The sequence below is a fragment of the Schistocerca nitens genome, chromosome 3 (assembly GCF_023898315.1).
Source record: "Schistocerca nitens isolate TAMUIC-IGC-003100 chromosome 3, iqSchNite1.1, whole genome shotgun sequence".
Taxonomy (NCBI): domain Eukaryota; kingdom Metazoa; phylum Arthropoda; class Insecta; order Orthoptera; family Acrididae; genus Schistocerca; species Schistocerca nitens.
The window spans coordinates 351,506,232-351,532,291 of NC_064616.1; the positions used below are offsets into that span (position 1 = coordinate 351,506,232).

Here is a 26,060-nt window from a genome sequence, read left to right on the forward strand (position 1 = left end):
CATGTCTCTGTGTACGCTAACGCCTCTTCTCCTACATAATCTTGGGTAATTTCTGCATAGAATTTAAAGTTTACAGCTTTCACAAAAGAGTTTGCTTTAATTATACTTATTCCATCAGTTTTGAACTCTGAAAACGAATATTCTGTTGCCAGGTACACAATGATCATTTCGCCACATGTAGATACAATGTAACCATTCTTTTTGAGCTGATCGAAAATGGAGTGAAGCCTTATAAAAAGATTTTTCGTGATTCCTTTAGCATAGTAAACGCGCTCAAGTCTATAATTTTTGACCAGTACTTCAACATATGGTCACTTACCATTTGCTTTTAACCGTAAATGCAGATATCCAGTGTTCTCCACACACAGTGCTTAAAGACATGTGTAAACGTTGCTTGGACATCTGCAATAGCTTCTTGTTCCTCCAGTTGCAGTTTATATTGTTCCTTTGAGGCAGATATTTCCGTCATATACACCAGTTTTCCTTTCTTTAATTCGACGCCTTCGATTTCCTGTTTCCTTTCTGGTACACGTAACACATTAACTGCACTTAAAGGAGTAATTTATTTAATAGGGTACAGTTTAAGTCTGTTTGACACATTGGTTCTTTTTCTTAAGACTTTTGGGATAACACTGTTTGTGGAGACTAGATTTAATTCAGCAACATCTATATTTGATGGTAAGGTGAAGAACAGTGTCCTACATTGAGAAAAATGTTTCTTCTACTTTAATACAACACTTCTCTATAACACTTATATCGGCTATGTTGGAGTCTAAGTTTAAAATCTTGACGTAGTTTACAGGTAGATAATTAAAACCATAAGCTAACGGAACATAGTTTATAATCCTTTATCGGTCTTGAGTGTGTTGGATACTTACACAACAGTCAACTTTCAGGTATTCTTGCTGCCCCAGTAGACAAACTGCAGAATGTTGTTAAAGACCAGACACAACTGTTCTTTAAGTTATTCGTTAATTGACACCACATAGAAGCGATTGGTACAAAGTACAGTGGGGCATATTGAAACTAATATTCGTTGATGTCTAATACACTTAGTTTTGCACAGGGTCAAACGCACAATGCATTCTGTAACTCTATATTGTAGCCGCCAACGTGGTAATGTCGTGTTCTTTAGCCAAGGACGAAGTTTCTTGTGGACTCATATCTGGATGGCCCACACACCTCCTTCTTTAACATTACTAACAGTCCCTTTTCTAATCGCTCCTGACAGTCCACTTTATTACAGATTTTAACTAGCATAATGTTATCGGAAAACAGTTCTGCAATGGGTATAAGCACATTTAAATTCTGTAATGGCCAGATGAAACTACAATCGTCCGGCCATAACTATGGGTTCTTCGATTGATCTGGGAGATGGTTCGTTGGAATTAACAGCAAATGAAATATTAGTTCACTTTATTATATGAATGAATAAAAAGAGTTACTTAACTTGATATAATCATTTGCCACAGAAATGCTTCATAATTTACAACCGTCGTTGACTATTAGAGAATCGTTTGATGCACTAATTAACAAACTCTTCTCTTAATGTACAATGTTAACCATTTAAAAAATTACATTTCCATCTGAGACTTAAATAACACTTTAATCCTGCTCAGTGATGTTCACTGCTTCAGCTGAGATCACGAACTGGGGTGGAGAGCTCCCATGCTCATCCCTATAATGACCTTCGTGCAAGCGCACTGCTATGCTGAGAGAGAGGATATGTCTTCTTTAGCCTCTCCCATTCGTCGTTGTGGACATTGCTACTGTCTGTAGTATCGATGTAGATTGCCGAATGTAATGTGGCACCATGATATTTGGACGGTGCCACATTACTTCTCCCCATTACTTCCGCACCATCGTTGTACTAGTCAGACGGGGAGGCATGTGAAACGGTGGGCGCAGGACTGAATAGGGATGCAGATGACGAGGTAGGGAGGATAAGTGCAGCTGAGGGCACCTCCCTGCCCACACCCCAATATCCACAGCGTGGGCGACCAGGAACACTGGCAGAAAAACCAGTCGCAGAGTGCACGCCCATATCCAAAGACACAGACGCTGTGGTCAGCTCGATGGCATGAGGATCTTCTGGAGCGGAATGATGAACCTCCGGGGCGAACTCGCGCATGGATATCGGTTCGGGCGGCTGGGTGGGTGTCAGCGCCAGTGATGTCAGCGGCGGCCGCTGCGTCGATGACGACAGCGGCAGGGCATCGATATCGATGGGCACCACAGTGGAAGTCAGCCAGCGGAGAGATGGTTGCGAATGCAAGTGAGGTCCGCAGCAACGTGCGGGGTCTGTGGACAGACATTCTGCCACAAAATCACAGACATACTCATACAAACAGGGCAGCTGGTTTTCGGTGGTGCCACTGTAGCCCAGCAGAACCATGGACGACATAAGATGAGCATCCGATTGCTTTGGTAATCACTCCACGCTTCCAACACTGTTTCTTTCCAAGGAATTTGTAAAAGACTTCATCCAGTAGCTGAAACTTTGTCTCACTTTGCAGAACGAACTACACTCCTGGAAACTGAAATAAGAACACCGTGAATTCATTGTCCCAGGAAGGGGAAACTTTATTGACACATTCCTGGGGTCAGATACATCACATGATCACACTGACAGAACCACAGGCACATAGACACAGGCAACAGAGCATGCACAATGTCGGCACTAGTACAGTGTATATCCACCTTTCGCAGCAATGCAGGCTGCTATTCTCCCATGGAGACGATCGTAGAGATGCTGGATGTAGTCCCGTGGAACGGCTTGCCATGCCATTTCCACCTGGCGCCTCAGTTGGACCAGCGTTCGTGCTGGACGTGCAGACCGCGTGAGACGACGCTTCATCCAGTCCCAAACATGCTCAATGCGGGACAGATCCGGAGATCTTGCTGGCCAGGGTAGTTGACTTAACCTTCTAGAGCACGTTGGGTGGCACGGGATACATGCGGACGTGCATTGTCCTGTTGGAACAGCAAGTTCCCTTGCCGGTCTAGGAATGGTAGAACGATGGGTTCGATGACGGTTTGGATGTACCGTGCACTATTCAGTGTCCCCTCGACGATCACCAGTGGTGTACGGCCAGTGTAGGAGATCGCTCCCCACGCCATGATGCCGGGTGTTGGCCCTGTGTGCCTCGGTCGTATGCAGTCCTGATTGTGGCGCTCACCTGCACGGCGCCAAACACGCATACGACCATCATTGGCACCAAGGCAGAAGCGACTCTCATCGCTGAAGACGACACGTCTCCATTCGTCCCTCCATTCACGCCTGTCGCGACACCACTGGAGGCGGGCTGCACGATGTTGGGGCGTGAGCGGAAGACGGCCTAACGGTGTGCGGGACCGTGGCCCAGCTTCATGGAGACGGTTGCGAATGGTCCTCGCCGATACCCCAGGAGCAACAGTGTCCCTAATTTGCTGGGAAGTGGCGGTGCGGTCCCCTACGGCACTGCGTAGGATCCTACGGTCTTGGCGTGCATCCGTGCGTCGCTGCTGTCCGGTCCCAGGTCGACGGGCACGTGCACCTTCCGCCGACCACTGGCGACAACATCGATGTACTGTGGAGACCTCACGCCCCACGTGTTGAGCAATTCGGCGGTACGTCCACCCGGCCTCCCGCATGCCCACTATACGCCCTCGCTCAAAGTCCGTCAACTGCACATACGGTTCACGTCCACGCTGTCGCGGCATGCTACCAGTGTTAAAGACTGCGATGGAGCTCCGTATGCCACGGCAAACTGGCTGACACTGACGGCGGCGGTGCACAAATGCTGCGCAGCTAGCGCCATTCGACGGCCAACACCGCGGTTCCTGGTGTGTCCGCTGTGCCGTGCGTGTGATCATTGCTTGTACAGCCCTCTCGCAGTGTCCGGAGCAAGTATGGTGGGTCTGACACACCGGTGTCAATGTGTTCTTTTTTCCATTTCCAGGAGTGTATTTCCGTGGCGGCCGTAGAAGATGCAATACGGTACGGTGCCCTCAACCACGTAACAATTCTGTCAGCAAATTCCCATCACATGACAAGGAGCGGTAGGAGAACAAGAAAATTTTCAATGCTTGCTCCCATGTGTGAGAGGAACGGAGTTCCTCTATGTGACTTTTGAAAATTCGAAAGAACCGTTCAGCTTCACCGTTTGAATAGATGAAAAGGTGCTGTGGTCGTATGGTGCATGCCATTGGCATCAATACTTCTGAAAACCGGCAGACGTAAATTGTGGTCCACTGCCAGAGACAATGACCTCTGGAAGACCTTCTAGAAAAAAAAAGGCAAAGCCAATACCGAAGAAGGAGATTAGTGTTTAACGTACTGTCGACAATGAGGTCGTTACAGAAGGAGCACAGGCTCGGTTTGGGAAATAAGGGAAGGAAATCGCTCGTGTCCTTTCAAAGGAACCATCCCGGCATTTACCTGAAGCGATTTAGGGAAATCACGAAAAACCCAAACCAGGATGGCCGGACGCAGGTTTGAATCATCGTCTTCCAGAATGCTAGTTCAGTGTAATAATCGCTGCCCCACCTCGTTCGGTACGAAGCCGACAACATAGATGTAGTAGTGGTGGATGTTATGGGGACAACAAAAGTAATCTTACTATAAGCATCTACCACTAACAACCGTCGTGTGTTCCAGAATGGACGCGCGAAATCAATATGAATGCAATGCCATGGTCTGGATGGTCGTGGCCACTCAAAAAAGAGTTGTGACGGAGCTGACTGATTCTCCGCATAATCTTTATAAGCGGTCACGTTTTCAATCTGGGTCAAGTACAATGCGAGTTGCTTTGTGCAAAATATGCCCCCATGACCTTGGTGCAATATAAAAAAGTCTTCCCACTGCAGGAATTGAGGAATCACAACACGCGCATCGTCGTTCTCTGTGTGGAAGAGAACATCTGATCGCGCGGAAAGCGCGTGACAGTGCGAGAAAGAGCGGTGCGCCACTTTTGTGGGGAAACGCCTCCAAACTGTAGGCCCACGTATGGCGCACATATTTCAAAACAAGCTGTAAAGCTGCGTCAGAAGCAGTGGCAGTTACAACACGAAGAAAATGGAGAAGAAAATTTTGAAGACATTCAAAATCCTGAGAATCGACGAGAAAACACAATTCCTCTGACGAATCAAACGCTAAGTCGATATACCGACCAGTAACTGAGACAACATGTCAGCGCTCGAGTATTAGGCAGGGTATCTGTCCAAACAACTCATACTGGTAATTGAACAATGTCAGAGCCCAGTGTTGTAATTTTTGTGCTCTCCGAGATGGGACGGGCTTGGCAGGATTGAACAAAGCCATAAAAGACACGAGATCTGTTAACAAATAGAACTTCCGACTATGCAAATACAGGTGGCATTTCGTAACATAACAGATAATGTCGAGGGCCTCTTTTTCAAGCTTACTCCAGTTACTCTGCGCTTTGTTAAGAGTTTTCGCGGCAAAAGCAATATGTCTGTCAGAATAACCAATCTTATGGGAGAGCACAGCCTCGATCCCATAAGAATATGCATACACGGCTAACACAGAAGGTTTAGCTGGTTCAAAATGAATCAGATCTGTACGACTTTACATTGTGTGTTTGAACTACTGCGTTCTGGCATTCTTTGCTCCACATAAAGATACCATTTTTCCAGTGTACTGGTAAAGTGGAACAGCAGTTTGTGCAGTGTTTGGAATAAATGGAGCCTCTTGAAGTTACAGAGTATGGGCAGCCAAGTCCCACTGACCAAGACTGTGAACCGGTAGCTGGACGTCAATACGATACAGGCTGGTTTGAAATACCGGGCTGCAGGTCAGACGGACTTACTGCAGTGACGACTAAGTCCTCAGACAAAGATTGCTAACAGGCCTGGACTGCGATATGCTCACAACTGAACTACCCAACGAGTGATGTTGAGAATGGCCGTAGGTGTGCAGCTGCAAAGGCCGTGGCCGGCGTACCCTTGCGCCGTGATGTGAAGAGAATCACAGCTAGCGTGCCGAAAAAACCAAGACCGTCCTCTGTGGCTGCTATCTGCCATTTTGACGAGGTTACAGCGTACCTCGGCCGAACTGCCCAGACCGTCCTCTTTCCTGGACATCCACATGGAGCAGATGCCACGAAAATCTCTCCTCTCTTCCCTCCTCGATATCAATCCACATGGAGCAGATGCCACGAAAATATCTCCTCTCTTCCCTCCTCGATATCAATCCACATGGAGCAGATGCCACGAAAATCTCTCCTCTCTTCCCTCCTCGACATCTATCCACATGGAGTCGCCAAAAATTGTCCCCTCCAATGGCCAAACTGCTCGCGCAAATTGCGACAGTGGCGTAATTATAATACTGCGTCAGAACTTTTGCCTAGACACGGCATAGAGGAACTTTGCCGCCAAAATCTATGCTCTCCCCCGCTAAACTTGGTGCCAGAGAAACGCACGTGCATTCCACGCCTGCCGCGGACAATGCTCACTTTCACGCAGTAATCATAAAGCTTGGCGCTCGTCTATCGGTCACACACCCAACGTCGACAATACGCCTCCGGAATGCAGGCCGCTGGTCATTGTCCTGCTGAGAACTGTGCCGCCCTTGTGGATCGACTTTATGGGGAGAGCCCACTGCCTCTGCTCATAAACAAAGCGGTGACGCTTTTGTAGAAGCCCGGATGCTTTCCTGGTAGAACCTATGGCTGTTTCTTTCACTTCTGCCGCCCTGGCCATGTCTCCCTGCCGTCCTCGCCTACACAGAAAATAACCTAGTGCCACAAATATTATTGCTAGCGGCAAACAAACTCTGTCATTCGCTGTCGTATCTACAATTACTCGTCCTGATGGCTCGCTTCGTAGCTGCAATGCCTTGGCAGGAACTATATAATTTAACAAAGTGTGAAAGATGGCGTGCCCAAATGGTCTCCACCTTTCACTGGCTCCCACTGGCAGACATTTTTCTTGCTTAGTAAGTGTCACACTTACAGTAAGATGATATGGAAAAGGAAAAAAAAAGATTGAATTGCATAAAAACATTCTTGTTTGTTTTAACTAAAAGGGGAACATGAGGAGAATGCTTCGCCAATCATTTGATTCTACTAATATCGTAATATGATCCAACACAGATACATATGCAAGGAGATCAATTCATTCATCACTTTCTAACCTATTCTCTGAACACGTGGGCTGAAGGCCATGTAGGAGTCTGCGCTGAATTAATTCATGGACCTTCTGGCCACAATAAGTACTTCTAACAAACATATTTTTATTGACAATCAAAATTAATGTGAGCACACAAACGTGTCCAGCAAGACAGGACTCACTCACTTATTGAGGTCAGTGTTGCAATTATTCCAGTACAAAAGTATTACGTTTAGAAGGATACTGAACCCCTTTGCCAATGATTTCTCTGAAAAATACAAATCAATGCCAAGTTTACCTTTGAGTGAAGGTGCTTTCATTCCGAATACTTTACACAAAGTCACTATTGTAGCTCCAATCACCCCACATTCATACACCTAGAAATATCTTGCAATAAAATAACGAAGAATAGGTTACCAAACAGTGCAAAGGATAGTGAATATTACATGTGAACATCACCTCTCTCTGCAGCGCATGTGAGAAGGAAAGCAGAGACGTGGTAGATGGATAAAAAGATTTACATAACAGACAACATGGTTACATCGCAATTAATACAGACTATTCGAAAAACTGACACTCGTCGATCCCTGTCACATCAATGCCCTAGAGATGGAGATAAATGTTACCGACACACGAGGTTTTCGTCACTAGGACACACGATACACGACACTTTTTTGTATCTCACTTACTTCCAGCTGTCGAAGAAAGTTGCAACTGGATGCGGAGTTAAAGGGAGAGTGCAGATCTCATGGGCAGATGCAGGGTCATCTGCAGTTGTGCCACAGAGTGTGAGACATTCGTAAGCAATGTCAGACATCCTTCTTTCTTTCGCGAGAGTTGGGTCGACTGGGCCATCTGGCTCTCAGCAGAGGCGGGGGTGCATATGACGTCAGCAAGCAGCGTGGCCGACGATCTGCCATGCGACACGGAAGGCTCAGCGTAGGGGCTCTACATCTACATCTACATACATACTCCGCAATCCACCATACGGTGCGTGGCGGAGGGCACCTCGTACCACAACTAGCATCTTCTCTACCTGTTCCACTCCCAAACAGAACGAGGGAAAAATGACTTCCTATAGGCCTCTGTACGAGCCCTAATCTATCTTATCTTATCTTTGTGGTCTTTCCGTGAAATGTAAGTTGGCGGCAGTAAAATTGTACTGCAGTCAGCCTCAAATGCTGGTTCTCTAAATTTCCTCAGTAGCGATTCACGAAAAGAACGCCTCCTTTCCTCTAGAGACTCCCACCCGAGTTCCTGAAGCATTTCCGTAACACTCGCGTGATGATCAAACCTACCAGTAACAAATCTAGCAACCCGCCTCTGAATTGCTTCTATGTCCTCCCTGAATCCGACCTGATAGGGATCCCAAACGCTCGAGCAGTACTCAAGAATAGGTCGTATTAGTATTTTATAAGCGGTCTCCTTTACTGATAAACCACATGTTCCCAAAATTCTACCAATGAACCGAAGACGACTATCCGTCTCTTTGAAAATGATATGACTGAGGGTTTGTTATTTCATAATGACGTCACTGACTTTATCTATAAGATCGGTGTTATTTTCAACTGTCAGATGACAATGAGAAGGAATAGTGTACTGGCAGATAGGCAGTGGGTGTCTGGAATAGATCTTGAGGTATCAGGACACTACTAAACAATTTGACAGATGTGTTGATAGTGGTGGTCAAAAAGAACATCATTATGGCTGACAGTAGGCATTGTTCTCCCAACGAGAAAACTGGATACAGTGGAAATTCTATTCCGAGCACAGGTCTGAGTAACAGTCATAGTCTGGCTGAATGATCACTTGCATACACTCTAGGTATGAGGAGGTAATATTGTGTCTCTAGTCATCTCCGTCTAATCGCTGTTTCTACTGGGGGTCTTTAGTGGAGCAACCGGTCTACCTTAAATCCTTGCCTTGTCGCTGCTCGCAACTCACTCTCGTGGCGAAAGGATCTGCTGGTGAGCGTGTCCGGCACGTGGCTGTGGACGTCCCTCAGTAGGTCCGCCAGGGAGCACCGTGGCCGTTCCCGCTCCAGGAGGGCCGCTTGTTGCAGAGGCCTCTGCGTGTCACCACGCCCGTGCCCTATAGGATGCCTGCTCCACTCCGCTCTCCAGGGAACCGGTTGCCACCTCGTGTCGCCAGCCTCCTGGGCGTAACCAGGACACATTCGGGAGGACGACGGTTCAGTCCCGTCTCCAGCCATCCTGATTTAGGTTTTCCGTGATTTCCCCAAATCGTTTCAGGCAAATGCCGGGATGGTTCCTTTGAAAGGGCACGGCCGATTTCCTTCCCAATCCTTCCCTAACCCAAGCTTGCGCTCCGTCTCTAATGACCTCGTTGTCGACGGGACGTTAAACACTAACCACCACCACCACCACCGTAACCAGGACAGATCTTTTGGATGCCGCATAAGCGAATGGTCTCTTACAAATCATACACATAATATAGATGATTACATGTCGAATACTGACAAATAAATTTCTTACGGGCAAATCAAATTCATTCTTCCATGGTTATTCCTAGTTGTAATTATAGGGTTAAACTGGTGCACAAGTGAAAGCCTTAAGTCATACGAATAATAATACTAAAAGTAAAACGTGATGTGGGATAACCGTGTGTGGTATAAGAGAGTTGGGTTGTTTTGGGGAAGGAGACCAGACAGTGAGGTCATCGGTATCATCGGATTAGGGAAGGATGGGGAAGGAAGTCGGCCGTGCCCTTTCAGAGGAACCATCCCGGCATTTACCTGGAGTGATTTAGGGAAATCACGGAAAACGTAAATCAGGATGGCCGGACGCGGAATTGAACCGCCGTCCTCCCGAATGCGAGTCCAGTGTCTAACCACTGCGCCACCTCGCTCGGTGTGGTATAAGAATCTGATAGTCGGTTAGTCCTAACTACGCTATCCACTAGTCCAATGTGGGTCAAAATGACCCCGGTTTCACATGCCGTTCTCCTTCCCATCACCGTTGAAGCATTAGTGCCTTCATCATGAGTAAAAAAAGTGTAGTTCCTCTGACCATTAAGAATAGCAACGTAGCTTAACACGCACAAAATCAACTAAACGTAATATTAACTACGATCTCAATACGCACGTTCCCCCTCTGTCCACCAACACATCGTTGTCTTCCTTGGGCAAACCCAGGTGATAGAGCACAAAAAAAAAACAACACAAACGACATTGTAAATAAACATGTCATAACTGGCCTCGAATAGCCTGGTCATCGTTCTACTCGTAGATCTTATCCGTCAGTGCATAATTACCGACTAAGGTGGGTGTATCATGTGCCTTGGGTTGACTGTCCTGTGGCTACATCAGTGAAGTGTCCACTTGTATAGAGGGTGTTACAAAAAGGTACGGCCAAACTTTCAGGAAACATTCCTCACACACAAAGAAAGAAAATATGTTATGTGGACATGTGTCCGGAAACGCTTGCTTTCCATGTTAGAGCTCATTTTATTACTTCTCTTCAAATCACATTAATCATGGAATGGAAACACACAGCAACAGAACGTACCAGCGTGACTTCAAACACTTTGTTACAGGAAATGTTCAAAATGTCCTCCGTTAGCGAGGATAAATGCATCCACCCTCCGTCGCATGGAATCCGTGATGCGCTGATGCTGCCCTGGAGAATGGCGTATTGTATCACAGCCGTCCAAAATACGAGCGCGAAGAGTCTCTACATTTGGTACCGGGGTTGCGTAGACAAGAGCGTTCAAATGCCCCCATAAATGAAAGTCAAGAGGGTTGAGGTCAGGAGAGCGTGGTGGCCATGGAATTGGTCGGCCTCTACCAATCCATCGGTCACTGAATCTGTTGTTGAGAAGCGTAGGAACACTTCGACTGAAATGTGCAGGAGCTCCATTGTGCATGAACCACATGTTGTGTCGTACTGGTAAAGGCACATGTTCTAGCAGGACAGGTAGAGTATCCCGTATGAAATCATGATAACGTGCTGGGTTGGGGTTGGGTTCTTGGGGAAGAAGACCAGATATCGAGGTCATAGGTCTCATCGGATGGGGGAAGGAGGGGGAAGGAAATCGGCCGTGCCCTTTCAAAGGAACCATCCCGGCATTTGCCTAGAGAGATTTAGGGAAATCACGGAAACCTAAATCAGGATGGCCGGACGCGGGATTGAACCGTCGTCCTACCGAATGCGAGTCCAGTGTCTAACCACTGCGCCACCTCGCTCGGTGAGATAACGTGCTCCATTGAGCGTAGGTGGAAGAATATGGGGCCCAATCAAGACATCACCAACAATGCCTGCCCAAACGTTCACAGAAAATCTGTGTTGATGACGTGATTGCACAATTGCGTGCGGATTCTCGTCAGCCCACACATGTTGATTGTGAGAATTTACAATTTGATCACGTTGGAATGAAGCCTCATCCGTAAAGAGAACATTTGCACTGAAATGAGGATTGACATATTGTTGGACGAACCATTCGCAGAAGTGTACCCGTGGAGGCCAATCATCTGCTGATAGTGCCTGCACACGCTGTACATGGTACGGAAACAACTGGTTCTCCCGTAGCACTATCCATATAGTGACGTGGTCAACGTTACCTTGTACAGCAGCAACTTCTCTGACGCTGACATTAGGGTTATCGTCAACTGCACGAAGAATTGCCTCGTCCATTGCAGGTGTCCTCGTCGTTCTCGGTCTTCCCCAGTCGCGAGTCATAGGCTGGAATGTTCCGTGCTCCCTAAGACGCTGATCAATTGCTTCGAACGTCTTCCTGTCGGGACACCTTCGTTCTGGAAATCTGTCTCGATACAAACGTACCGCGCCACGGCTATTGCCCCGTGCTAATCCTACCATCAAATGGGCATCTGCCAACTCCGCATTTGTAAACATTGCACTGACTGCAAAACCACGTTCGTGATGAACACTAACCTGTTGATGCTACGTACTGATGTGCTTGATGCTAGTACTGTAGAGCAATGAGTCGCATTTCAACACAAGCACCGAAGTCAACATTACCTTCCTTCAATTGGGCCAACTGACGGTGAATCTAGGTAGTACAGTACATCCTGACGAAACTAAAATGAGCTCTAACATGGAAATTAAGCGTTTCCGGACACGATCCCACATAACATCTTTTCTTTATTTGTGTGTGAGGAATGTTTCCTGAAAGTTTGGCCGTACCTTTTAGTAATACCCTGTATAATTTCCTCCTCATGGCTGCCCCTTCCCCCAGTTTTTGGTTTCTGAGACTCACAAGGGTACGTTAATCAAATGCTTCACGTTTCTAATTCAATAATATAAAACACAGCGGTCAGACATTACATGCATAACGTTGTTCATCTGTGTCATACAGTAAATGCTGCACCTTCCAAGGGAAACAAACCGTCGTATTCCTCCTATTGACCGGCCTATTTTTCAGTTCTTCGTTTTGTGCAGTCAGAACTATGGCGTCCTGCAGCCAGTGTGCGGTAACCGACGTCTATAGCGAGAGAGAGAGATAGATAGAGAGAGAGAGAGAGAGAGAGAGAGAGAGCCATAGAACGATCGGCTTGCACACGTATTGTCGTGATGTTATTCTTGTGCGGACCAAGCCCTTTTTGCTCACCTCGGGTAATATCCGCTCCCATGGCAACCACGCTGACTATCAGCAAAGAACCACGAAATCTAGCCGTTTGGGCTCATCTCGCCTAATACGCTCATCCCTGGCGCAGACACAGCCGAAGATACCCACGAAAATCTAAAGCACAACGCTTCAGTGACGTGGCCAAACGCAGAGACGCAAAAGGAAGAGAACGCTGTCCCTCAGCAGAAAGACAACCAAGTCATGGAGTCTATACAGGTTGGAACACGGAATGCGAATCAACGCAACAAATTCCCTCGTATAACTCGCAATGTGACAAGAATGTAATGGTCCACCTCATTTTTCTGAATCATCTCTCTAGAAAAGTAACAATAATGACTCCTGATTCTGATTTCTGCAACTTGACTGTGTATCTTGTGCAGTGCATCCTTTACTATCTTTTTGTGCTGTTCTCGGGTTGTTGGGGGGAAGTGATCGACTTCTCGAATCATGTCCTTAGGCTGCCGATTCTTAAGTACAGTAAACGGGGACATCACTGTTATTCCATGAGGTACCTCGTTCATAATATCTTGAAAATCTTTCTGGAAGATATCCAACATTGTTTGCTGTTTTGAGTAATATATCCAATATAGATCGCCCAATTCATTCATCACGCGTTCCGCCAGGTTTGAGCTCAGATGATGTGATGATATATACAACGGATAGAGGCGATGTTCTTAAGCATCGCCTGCCACGTCTTGGATCACCATTGTGGCCTGTTGCCAGGAATTATACTGCCCATATGTCCTGCTTGAGGCAGCGAATCTTTTCTTAAAGCCCTCGCCACCACTCGTCCCTTTTCCATTTTTAGAGTCATTGTGACATACTTTGATGTCAGCTCGAAGACTACTACAACGTAGCAGCATCCCCGTCGCGTCTTAGGGTAGGGTCCCACAAGCCCGTCGTGGCTATCTGTCTTTTTTTTTTTTTTTTTTTTTTAATTATCGGGTACGACGGGGGTTTCAACCTCACCGTGGTGTGCTTCACGCTACAATTGACAATACCTTTCTTATTCTTCTTTCGATGTAGTTATAATATCATAGAGGCCACAGCTTTAGGTAACACTTTCTTGGGCCGAAATGGCCATAGCTGAGATGCGTATCACAAATAACTTTGTTTATAAGCTCCTCTGGTATACATAGTCGCTAAACTGACTCATAAACGTTGCTCTGCTGGAACTAAACTCCCTTCCTCAAAAGGTAAAACTGCCGGATGGTGACTTGGGTCTTGTCCTTCCACTTTCGTTGCAAATACGAGAAACACATGGTCTCTGTCCTATTCCTTCTTAATATCCTTCATGCTGTTGGTCACATAGTCCTCAAATGCAACTTTCTGCAAATAGTATAAACTAAAATGGTTACCTTTTGCATCATCACTGCCATTTTCAACAAGGTCAACAGGCGATAGAGATAGCGCATCCTTAAGTAAATTGCTTTTGCCCGGTACATGCTTGATCATAAAGTCGAATTTCTGGAGGACGAGAATCCACCTGGCCAGTCTTCCATGGGTTAGTTTAGCAGTAAGAAGAAATTCCAAAGCCCTGTGACTGGTGTATGCTTTTGTTTTCTCTCGAATAAAAAGAATCGTAATTTCTGAAACCTCCATACGATTGCTAGCGCTTCCAGTTCGGTTACTGAGTAGTTCATCTCTGCTTTGGTCAAAACTCTGCTACCGAATGCGATCGTTTTCTGTACAATGTTCCATTCTTCTTCGTATTCTTGGGATAACATAATTCCAAGTCCCAAATAGTTGCTATCCAAGACCATACAAAATTCTCGGGAAATGTCAGAGTGGGTAAGAATCGGTGCATTAACTATCACAGTTTTGAGAGACTGAAACTCTCGTTCTGTGTCGTTATCCCAGATCCAAGAGGTTTCTTCTCTGTGAATTGACATAGGCAGGAAACTAATAAAGTGTCGCCGCACGGAATTAGCCGAGCGGTCTGGGCGCTGCAGTCATGGACTGTGCGGCTGGTACCGGCGGAGGTTCGAGTCCTCCCTCGGGCATGGGTGTGTGTGTTTGTCCTTAGGAAAATTTAGGTTAAGTAGTGTGTAAGCTTAGGGACTGATGACCTTAGCAGTTAAGTCCCATAAGATTTCACACTCACATTTACTAAAGTGTCAATACTGACGAATCTGACGCAGCAAGTGAACCGAGAAATTTTTGTGCAACGATGCCTTCTTCTTGTCTCACACTTTGTGACTGTTGCTAATGTAAGTGTGAGGGATTGTTACCCTCCAACTCTTACTGGCGCAGGGCTGGAGTACTTCTGACCACCAATTCGTAGGGGTCACTCACTGCTGGGCTGGAAACCGCTACTGTTTTGTAAGGATGCAGACCGAGGACCTGTGCAACATCATTAGATTCAATAAAACAGTATTCAACATGATTGCATTTATTACTCAGAATAAGAATTGTTGCCGTGTCTCTTGCATCAGCTGGTGGCTACGCAATCCAGAGAGGAATGGCTCAAGACTACCGAGGACGACGTATCAGCCCGAAGTGGATGTCGATGGCCCCCTGCTGCAGTGGCTTACCGCCCGCTGAAAAGGTAGGCACGCCCTATCGGTAGCCCTGCTTGGAGATGGCAGTAATCGTGACGTGTACGTTTGATTTACACGCAGTTTAGGCGAGTACTCAGTCCCTTCCAGATCACTGCCCACGTTGTCCCATTAGGTGGACTGTGATTTCAGATGAAGCAACGTCGTGCTGAATGCTTAACCTTGCCCGCCGGTGTGATAGGCTGTCACACTGGTATCACTGAAGTTTGAGGTCAGATTCTGTCCCAGACTGGAGCCACGTTAGTTGACCTCTTGACTACCCACCAGTGCTGGGTGCGGTGCTGACTTCATTACTGGATGCTGGAATTGATTATCCATGGCTACGTATTGCTGGCCTCGTAAGGCAGCAACTGTAAGACTAACTAACGCTAGAACTATCTCACCCACAAGATGTTACCGCACCATAACCAGAGAATTAAGTGTAAACGACATTAACGCTATCGATTATCCTCATCGAGTACTCTAGGCTAGAGGGGTTGGAAGATTTATGTCGTCCATGAAAGTCTCCGCTCTATGACGTCATTCGTAATGACCGAATTGGGACGGCTGTTCTCGAGTCGTCAGCGGTCTTCAGTACCGCTACATCTGCTTGACGAATTTGTTACAATGGCTTTCTTTACTGCTTAGTCAAACCAGGCCAGGCGATATTGCGTCCTGCCTACCTCTTATTCAAAGTTACCAAGGCAGTTCGGACAGCACGCTTCTAACGATGTTCTGCTGAGATGGCTCGAAGTGTCGAGCAAGAGTGTCGGTGTCGCTGTCTTCCTGACCTAATAAGGGTATTAAAACGTCTATGCTTCCCTACTGTCTGCTGTTGATGCTTCCGCATGATTGAGTAATGACGGTTATTCGAACTTAATAATAATAATAGTAATAATAAATCCATAACTATCCACTAAAATACATGTTAAAGGCTATCAATAAATCGATCATACAGTCGCGTGAAAACTTTCAAAGACTAACTATGTCATAGCAAATAGTGCTGTTTATGGTCAGTAACAAGTTAAAACAGAGCGCCTATAAATGCATCAGCATGGGGATAGCGTTGAGTCGTAAGTTTCATTCAGCGGTTGTATTCGAAAATTCGTGATATAGCGACGTTGACGTAATATTTTCCCTAGATGAATGGAGTTGTCTATGTAGTACCGTAACATTCTCTCCACCCCAGCGATACTAGGTGACCGTTCTGTCACAGTGGGGGACTTCCCACGAACAATTAAACTGTTCAAAGAGAGAGACCGCACTCATTTAAAAGAGCACGTGTTTAGGAATTTAATGTATTCCAGTTATGCAGTTCAACATGCTATAGACTGTCTACAAAGCTGACAGCCACATGTCTATCGACTCTACGAGAGAATGTGGAACAAAGCTCCTCACCCATCAGAAGAAACCATTGCTCAGCTCTAAGATTCATGTTGCACATCAATGTAAGAAGAAGAGGAATTAAATACAGGCATAGAGCTACGATCTTCCTTAATTATCTTCATACACTATTTTGTATGTAGGAGTTTATAAACAAAAGAAATGTAGCAATAAAGCCCTCTGCATACTAATGTGATTGTGTAATCAACACCATGACTGAGAGGATAAAGTAACCCTAACACAAGAGCCTTGTGTCCATTGACTGGATCAGCAATGTTATTGGGAACCAGTAGAAGACGAGGAATAATTCACTACTACCTGATAATATGTGTGCTTTGATTGTCGGGCCCTCTGATTGACAGTGGTTACCGTTGAAAGTGTAACAGTTTCACACAGTGAATGGTGTTTATTATGCGCCATTTGCTACTAGACTGCTGTTGTAAAATGATGTAGCGTGTGTCCTGTGCTATCCTGAGACAATATGGAAGGATAATTGTCACACGGTACGCGTAGTTCAAGTAGACTGGCAGTGTGTAGGGTCATCCGTGAACAAAGTGTCAGAAGTGTGCAACAGGGAATCTTCCAAATTTACTTGATGCACATCTAGTAATTTCGGGATTTATAGGACCACAATTCGAAGAACTCCACATATAGGGTCCAGATGATGACACTTGTAGAGCAGCTTTAGCAGTTGAGATACTAGCATCAGCAATGAAAATCTTTCACTGCGATGGCAGTGGCCTTGATTAGGACATAAGCACGCCACCGACTCTGATACAGAGTCAGTACTTCCCACAGCAGCAATGCGACGAATTAGAGAAAAAAATCTTTCGAAATAACTGTCGGAGTATCCGAAATACATGTTTTAAATAATGCACAGCTGTGGAATACTATCGTAATGGAGGAGGAGGAGACTTTGGGGGAGGAGACCAGACAGCGAGGTCATCGGTCTCATCGGATTAGGGAAGGATGGGGAAGGAAGTCGGCCGTGCCCTTTCAAAGAAACCAACCAGCATTTGCCTGGAATGATTTAGGGAAATCACGGAAAACCTAAATCAGGATGGCCGGACACGGGATTGAACCTGTCGTAATGTTTTCCTTCGTTAAGAAAATAATACTGTGGTGTCGTAATTCTTCATAATACACTCTGCACGATATGTGTGTGTCTGTGAAACACCACACGCAGTTATCGTGGAACTGCGATGAGATACCCGACCTGCATGCTGGAGTGATGTACACACCGCTCTCTTATTGCTCAACTCCATGCTCTACATAGTGAAACAAAAGAAAATTATCTTTCCGCTGATTAAACAAATCTTTTAATATATGTAAGTTACTTTTAGAAATAAATGCTGTACCTACACTTTCTATATTGTTGCGTTAACTTAGTCAGGGCAAACTACAGCATTTAAAAACATTGTCACGAATAACAACTATTCGAATATAGTACACTACACAGCACATAAGTAAATTACTGAGTCGATGGAAATGCAGTCAGTGTATTTGCTACGCAACTCAGCTGCTGTACCTAATCTCCAGTACACTACACACAGTAAATGCTGAAGCACTTGATGTGTAATATTACGACAAACGATCTATGGAAGAATGTACTACATCTGAACAAAACCTTCACAAGCTGATAAGCTGTGCATGGCGGAGAGAACATCGTACCACTTGTTACAGACAACTGAGGAGCTATGAATTCAGTGTTACAGGTAGGTACGGTGTATACACACACGTTGTACTAATGTCAAGCTACAATTTGTATTACAATATTGTTTTTGTACTTAGTTTCATACACAAAAAAACATTCGTCAAGGAGAACGATCTTATAGTTGTTTCCATATGTTAAAATATGCCTTTGGTTGGGGGTGGTGATATGGAAGGAGGGTCTATGTGTATAAATATAAACCAACCAGCTTACCTACCAGATAGTACGATACAGCTGTTCACGAGACTGTTCTGTGTGAGTGCCTGTGGATCGCAGCGTGTCAATATCGGCATCTCACTTGACATTCAGTTGTAGCAGTTAGTGGTTGAAATAGAGGATGTAGTACGTCGTAGGAAGGCACAACTCACGCAGATGCAATGGTACCGCTTGTATGATAGGCAATTATACATTGAGAACCAATTAAGCAACGAGTCCAGACAAGATAACGTCAACATCAACGTCTTCACGACCAGTGAGCGTATTAGAGCCTCAATAGCAAGTGTTCTCAGAGGCACAGCACTCAAACTATTGGTTCGTATGACAAGGCGCTGCGTATTATTTAAAAAAAAATCAAAGTGTTACAAACATCCGTATGCTACGTGAAGTGATACGCTTCACTGCGGATCAGATTCATTAATTAAGTGATGGTATGACGAATATGTTCGATGTTGTTGTGCGAGGTATTATACAACATTGCCTGAGTGTTGGCTCTCAGCTGAGTGATTTCATAGCTGCCCACAGATGACATTGTGTACATAGTGAATATAGTGTGCATAAAAGACAATTACTCGGTAAATATTGCCGTATGCTACGTGGTTTTGACAAAGGAGAAAAAAATGCTTGTACTGAAAAAAGTCTACATAAATGAAAAATTGTAATAAATTACTATGGTGTGTTTTATAGAGTTACAATACATGTATAAGTTCCTTCGCTAGAAAAAGGACATGCTTTGGAATAAATACATTTTGCTTTCTGCAGTAATGCATAATAACCTAATGGAGATTCCTACAAAAATGCTCTCATTGTAGCTGAAACACATCTGCACACATTGCACGCTGAACTACACCATGTTATTAGATGTTCTAAAGATCCAAGAATGTGACCTATTCAGTCACGTGACATGATGTCATATAGTCTTGTAGTTGTAGCCCGACTGTATTGTGCTGTATTCTCACCATTAACATACACACATCAAAAAAAGTTTTGCATCACCTCGGTTCCGAGAGTTCCGGATCCTGTACAGAAAATTGGAATAGTGATCAAGATAAACATCATTTCCACCCATTTTATTGCTCATGAGAATCACACATTTCATGTTGTACCACCATACAGCGAGACCTTCAGAGGTGGTGGTCCACATTGCTGTACACATCAGTACCTCTAATACGCAGTAGCACGCCCTCTTGCACTGATACATGCCTGTATTCGTCGTGGCATACTATCCATAAGTTCTTCAAGGCGCTGTTGGTCCACATTGTCCCACACCTCAACGGCGATTCGGCGTAAATCCCTCAGAGTGTTTGGTGGGTCACGTCGTCCATAAACAGACCTTTTCAATCTATCCTAGGCATCTTCTATAGGCTTCATGTCTGGAGAACATGCTGGCCACTCTAATCGAGTGATGTCGTTATCTTGAAGGAAGTCATTCACAAGATGGGCATGATGAGGGCGCGAATTGTCGTCCATGAAGACGAATTCCTCGCCAATATGCTGCCGATATGGTTGCACTATCGGTCGTAGGAGGGCATTCACGTATCGTACAGCCGTTACGGCGCCATCCATAACCACCAGCGGCGTACGTCGGCTCCATATAACGCCGCACCAAAACAGCAGAGAACCTCCACCTTGCTGCACTCGCTGGACAGTGTGTCTAAGGCTTTCAGCCTGACCGGGTTGCCTCCAAACACATCTACGACGATTGTCTGGTTGAAGGCATATGCGACACTCATCGGCGAAGAGAACGTGATGCCAATCCTGAGCGGCCCACTCGGCATGTTGTTGGGCCCATCTGTACCGAGTTGCATGGTTTCGTTGCAATGATGGACCTCGCCATGGACGTCGCGAGTGAATTTGCGCATCACGCAGCCTAATGCGCACAGTTTGAGTCGTAACACGACGTCCTATGGCTGCACGAAAAGCATTATTCAACATGGTGGCTTTGCTGTCAGAGTTTTTCCGAGGCATAATCTATAGGTAGCGGTCCTCCACTGCAGTAGTAGCCCTTTGGCGAGTTGAGCGAGGCATGTCATCGACAGTTCCTGTCTCTCTGTGTCTCCTCCATGTCCGAACAACGTCGCTTTGGTTCACTGCGAGACGCATGGACACTTCCCACAAAGTAGCAATGCGGACGCGACCGGACCGCGGTATTGACCGTCTAGGCATGGTTGAACTACAGACAACATGAGCCGTGTACCTCCTTCCTGGTGGAATGACTGGAACTGATCGGCTGTCGGACCCCCTCCGTCTAATAGACGCTGCTCAAGCATGGTTGTTTACATCTTTGGGCGGGTTTAGTGACATCTCTGAACAGTCAAAGGGACTGTGTCTGTGCTACAATATCCACAGTCAACGTCTGTCTTCAGGAGTTCTGGGAACCGGGATGATGCAAAAGTTTTTTTGATGAGCGTAGTTCACCAGATCTCCATCTGATCAAACATATGCATCAAAAGCACCTGTTGTATAAACGCATATCATCGCTTTTTTTACATTATTCTGACCATAAATTAACGACAATATGACATTCTACATAAGGAACCCATTGTATGACCACCTTCCATTTGTATAAATGCTAAATAAATACTGCAGAAGCCTCTCTGAGACCGTTCAATGATATGACACATCACATTACTCCAATCATTTAGTCGGTATGAAAAAATACCATGTTTTTATCGGCAACAACCCTTTCCACGTGAACAATAAAATACATGGGAGAGTAGCTATGAGGCATTCTCATAGGCCATTGTCTGTGACACAGCACAGAATAGTAAAACCATCTCTACATCGTTCTACAGAACATCTATCTGCAACTCCAAAACTCCAAATAATATATTTAAGGAGTGTAGCGTGACAGTGTAGAGTCAGTTTTCTTTTAATTTGCTAGCATGGGAAAGTTTATTAGTATACTGGAGAAGAATACATCGCTATTTTGCCCATATTGGGCCTAGAGGGGGAAGTAGCAAAGCTTTCTGTTGACAGAATTAATATTAATGTTTTGGATCCTATATACACTGCTGGCCACCGTAAATGCAACACCCTGAAGGAAGCATCCGAATCAAGTGAAATTTACACCATGCGTTTGCAGCGATGAGATATGCAACTGATTAGAATTTCAGCGCAGACGCACATCACGCGCGCCTGTGGCGCCACCTCATCGCGCCATTTAAGGCTTGGCGATTTCGACGAGTGTACGTTCGGCACGTGTGTTTACCTTGTGGTTGTTTCACAAGACGATCAGTTATGCCTCGTAGACAACAGCGAACATCGTTTGATCAAGTATCCTAGTTCGACAGAGGAAGGATAGTGGCTTACCGAGATTGTGGATTATCATACAGAGAAATCGCTAGTCGTGTTGGACGAAACCAAACAACTGTAATGCGGATATGTGACCGTTGGATGCAGGAGGGTACGACGGACCGACGTGGTCGATCGCATTCACCTGGGTGCACCACTGCACGTGCTGATAGGCAAATTGTGCGCATGGCAGTGACGGATCGCTCAGTGACATCCCGAACCGTAGCACAGCACATTGCGTCTGTAACGCATCATCCAGTGTCTGCGCGTACCATTCGACGCCGTTTACAGCAGAGTGGTCTGTCCGCAAGACGTCCATTGCTTCGTCTACCATTGACGCAGAACCACAGACGTCTCCGTCGCCAATGGTGAGATGACAGACGGATGTGGACGGCAGAATGGAATGACGTTGTCTTTACTGACGAGGCACGCTTGTGTCTGCAGCACCACGATGGTCGGATTCGAGTGTGGAGACACCGTGGAGAGAGGATTCTGGACAACTGCATTATGCACCGCCACACTGATCTTGCACCGGGTATTATGGTATGGGGCGGTATTGGATATTACTCTCGCACGCCTCTAGTACGCATTGCCGGTACTTTAAATAGCCGGCGCTACATATCCGAGGTGCTGGAGCCAGTTGTCCTTCCTTACCTTCAGGGCTTGGCCACAGCCACATTTCAACAGGATAGTGCGCGAACACACGTGGCACGCATTGTCCAAAGGTTCTTCGTCAATAACCAGATTGAATTGCTTCCCTGGCCGGCTCGCTCTCCGGATCTTTCGCCGATAGAAAACATGTGGTCCACGGTTGCTCAACGAGTGACGCAGATAACATCCCCAGCTGCCACACCAGATGATCTTTGGCAACGTGTGGAAGCTGCTTGGGCTGCTGTACCCCAGGAACACATCCAACGTCTCTTTGACTCAATGCCGAGACGTGTGGCAGCGGTGATCTCCAACAATGGCGGCTACTCTGGCTACTGATTCTGGCAGGAACCACATGTCACAGACGTCTGTAAACGTAATCATTTGATACTTGGTCAACATGTTATCTACAAAATAAATTTTGTTGTGCTACCTCTTGTCTTTCTTGGTGTTGCATTTACGGTGGCCAGCAGTGTATTTTGCTACCCCACTGATACATACTCCTATTGTTGAACATACCCTATGCTGTAATCTCTTAGGATGGGAAGTCCATTGGCGACAGCTTCTGTCATTTTATGTGAGAAGAAATTTTTTCTCATAGACAATGTGAAAGTACTGTCATGTGGTTACTATAGCTGTGGGCGCAGCAACATAAATCGCATTTGGAAACCTATTCGTACTGTAGTTTTTCTGAGTTTTCTGTCGTTACTTTTCAGCCGGAAGTGTAAGTTATACACATAAGCCCTCTCTCCCCATCCCCACCCCCACCTAAGGGATACTTTAACATATGAAAGTAAGCATAAGAACGTTCTCCTTGACGAATGATTCTTCTGTATATGAAATTAAATAAAAAAGTAATATTGTAATACAAATCGTAACTCCACATTAGTGTGTGTATGCACCGTATCCAACTGTAACAGTGAATTCACAGCTCCTCAGTTGTCTGTAAGAAGAGGTACGATGTACCCTCCACCATGCACAGCTTGTGGGGTTTTTGTTTAGATGTAGGACGTTCTTCCATAGATCGTTGGTCGTAATACTACACATCAAGCGCTTCAGCACTTACTGGGTGTAGTGTACTGGAAACTAGGTACAGCAACTGAGTTGTGTAGCAAATACACTGACTGCATTTCCATCCACCCAGTAATTTACCTATGTGCTGGATGGTGTCCAATATTCGAACAATTGTTATTCGTTACAATGTTTCTAAATGCTGTACTGTGCTTTGATTAAATTAGCGCTACAATATAGATAATGTATGTACGGCATTTCTCTATTAAAAATCTTTTCTTTTGATACTGAGCTAATGTTAAAAGATATGTTTAATTGTTTCATTGTTCGCTAGAAGAATTTTTTCCTGTGGGAGCATAGAGTAGAGCAAGAACAGTGCGATGAGTTTATTACTCCAGCATTCGGGTTGGGTGTCACATCGCACTGCTACGCGCCTTGCGTGTGTCGCTTTACATACACACACATATTTTGCTGAATGTATGATGAACAATTACGACACTGTATTATTCTTTTCTTCAAAAAAAATATACTATGATGGTATCCCACTGCAGTGCTTTATTTAAAATAAATAATTAGGATGATTTGACAATTTATCTAGAATTATTTTTTTTCTAGCTCGCTGCATTGCTGCTGTTGTAAGATGGGATACCTGCTGACTGTGTATATCAGATGTTGGCGGCGTCTGTATGCCCTAATCAAAGCCATTGCGACCGCAGTGCAAAATATTCATTTCTGATGCTAATATCTAAACTGCAAAGTTCCATCATCTGGACCTTATATGTGAATTGCTTCGAACTGTGGTCCTAGGAATCCTTAATTCATGAGACGCACATGGAATAGCTGTGGAAGCATGCCTGTTGTACAATTCTGACATTTTGTTCCTGGAAGATCTTACATACTGCCAGTCCATTTAAACTTCAACATTTTACTATGACAGCAGTCTTATGGCACAGGGCACATGATAAACCCCATGCGTTGTGTGAAGGCATTATACTTTCAACCATTACCACTACCACAATCAAAGTACGTATTTTATCAGGTGGTAGTGAATCATTCCTCATGTTCTCCCAGTTCGCAATATCATTGGAGGACTAATTGGTTACTGCAAGGGTTTTGTGATGGGATTGCTTCATCCTCTCAGCCATGGAGACAACTATACAGTTACGTTAGTATGCAGAGGGGTTATAGCTAAATTTCTTTCGTTTATAAACTCCTACATACAACAGGGTGTATGAAGGCAGTTAAGGAAGATCGTAGTTTTGTGTCTACATTTAATTCTTCTTCTTCTTGCACTGGTGTGCAAAATGAGTCTTGGGGCTGTGCAGTGGTTTCTTCTGATGGGTGAGGAGCTTCGTTCCACATTCTCTGGTAGACTCGATAGACATATGGCTGATAGCTTTGACGGTAGTTTGCAGCATGTTGACTTGCAGAAATGGAACACATTAAATTCTTAAATGTGTGCTCTTGTAAATGAATGCACTCTCTCTCGTTAAGCAGTGTAATTGTTCGTGGGAAGTCCCTCACTGTGACAGTATGTTCACCTAGTATCACTGTGTGAGAGAGAGTGTTTCCATGGAATAAAAGAAGAATCTACACTCCTGGAAATGGAAAAAAGAACACATTGACACCGGTGTGTCAGACCCACCATACTTGCTCCGGACACTGCGAGAGGGCTGTACAAGCAATGATCACACGCACGGCACAGCGGACACACCAGGAACCGCGGTGTTGGCCGTCGAATGGCGCTAGCTGCGCAGCATTTGTGCACCGCCGCCGTCAGTGTCAGCCAGTTTGCCGTGGCATACGGAGCTCCATCGCAGTCTTTAACACTGGTAGCATGCCGCGACAGCGTGGACGTGAACCGTATGTGCAGTTGACGGACTTTGAGCGAGGGCGTATAGTGGGCATGCGGGAGGCCGGGTGGACGTACCGCCGAATTGCTCAACACGTGGGGCGTGAGGTCTCCACAGTACATCGATGTTGTCGCCAGTGGTCGGCGGAAGGTGCACGTGCCCGTCGACCTGGGACCGGACCGCAGCGACGCACGGATGCACGCCAAGACCGTAGGATCCTACGCAGTGCCGTAGGGGACCGCACCGCCACTTCCCAGCAAATTAGGGACACTGTTGCTCCTGGGGTATCGGCGAGGACCATTCGCAACCGTCTCCATGAAGCTGGGCTACGGTCCCGCACACCGTTAGGCCGTCTTCCGCTCACGCCCCAACATCGTGCAGCCCGCCTCCAGTGGTGTCGCGACAGGCGTGAATGGAGGGACGAATGGAGACGTGTCGTCTTCAGCGATGAGAGTCGCTTCTGCCTTGGTGCCAATGATGGTCGTATGCGTGTTTGGCGCCGTGCAGGTGAGCGCCACAATCAGGACTGCATACGACCGAGGCACACTGGGCCAACACCCGGCATCATGGTGTGGGGAGCGATCTCCTACACTGGCCGTACACCACTGGTGATCGTCGAGGGGACACTGAATAGTGCACGGTACATCCAAACCGTCATCGAACCCATCGTTCTACCATTCCTAGACCGGCAAG

The 26,060-nt window shown here is 45.9% G+C and overlaps 1 long non-coding RNA gene across 1 annotated transcript in view; it reads right to left on the reverse strand.

The window, feature by feature from the left end:
* Positions 1-26,060, reverse strand: part of LOC126248079 (uncharacterized) — a 178,474-nt gene that overhangs the window by 17,699 nt on the left and 134,715 nt on the right. The window lies entirely within an intron of this gene.